Source organism: Rhinopithecus bieti, unplaced genomic scaffold (assembly GCF_001698545.2).
Source record: "Rhinopithecus bieti isolate Rb0 unplaced genomic scaffold, ASM169854v2 scaffold_36015, whole genome shotgun sequence".
Lineage (NCBI taxonomy): Eukaryota > Metazoa > Chordata > Mammalia > Primates > Cercopithecidae > Rhinopithecus > Rhinopithecus bieti.
This window is the reverse complement of record NW_016815013.1, coordinates 9,236-10,066: the sequence shown is the minus strand read 5'-3', so window position 1 is coordinate 10,066 and position 831 is coordinate 9,236. Positions and strand designations below refer to the sequence as shown.

The 831-nt window shown below is 30.2% G+C and overlaps 1 long non-coding RNA gene across 1 annotated transcript in view; it reads right to left on the bottom strand.

Moving 5' to 3' along the window:
* Window positions 1–200: 200 nt before the first annotated feature.
* The window catches only part of LOC108515781 (uncharacterized), a 7,001-nt gene continuing 6,370 nt past the window's right edge, over window positions 201–831 (bottom strand). The window contains exon 4 of the long non-coding RNA XR_001881618.1: window positions 201–258. This is a non-coding gene — a long non-coding RNA (uncharacterized LOC108515781). The remainder of the gene's footprint in view (window positions 259–831) is intronic.

The window sequence follows — 831 nt, the reverse complement described above, 5'->3', positions numbered from 1 at the left end:
AAGTAAAAAAAAAAAAAAAAAAACTGTTTCAATCAACAACTCATATTTCTATAAAATGTTTTCATCTGACCAACTTTATATTACCAACATGAAATAATGATACACCACTGCTAAACATGAAAAGTAAATACTATACAGAACTAGATTCCAACTGAGAAAATCAACTTAACAAGGGACTATTTTACCTTGGTAGCAAGATTAAAGTCTTCCTCAACTTTTGGAGACTGTGAAGTTTCAGTAGTCAGTTTGCCAAAAAGACTAGAGAAAAAAGATACAATAAAAATGAGTAAACTCATATATTTAAAAAGGAAATCTGCTAGTTCATATCTTGGTGTTCACTCCAAAAAAATGAGAACAAAAAACAAAATCTGGGGAAAGATCAGTCCTCGATATATTAAATCATATTTCTTGGTATAATTAAAATATGCCCTCTGTTTTTAAACAAGATTTTATTTACCTATTTTTGACTCTACCTCCCTAACCTATAACATTCAATGAACACTCCCTCTTAGTTTTACAAAAAATAGCGACTGTCAATATAATTGGCATACCCTGAGTCTAATTCGTGCTCATGAACTGTCCTCTATGATGAACTGAAAATGTACTTAATGACTGACTTAACTTTTGATATCTAAACTGGAACAAACTTGATAACCTAAAATAAGGGAGAAAGATACAGTTACCTTGCCCTTATCCATTGTCTATCTCTGATTCAAAGACTAATCTGTGTCACTGGAAAATGACATTCTTTGTTTTTAAGCATAGAAACCACTTTAAAAGGCCCGACAGAGCCTTTTAAAAAAAGACAAAAAAAAAAAAAAAAAAAAAAAA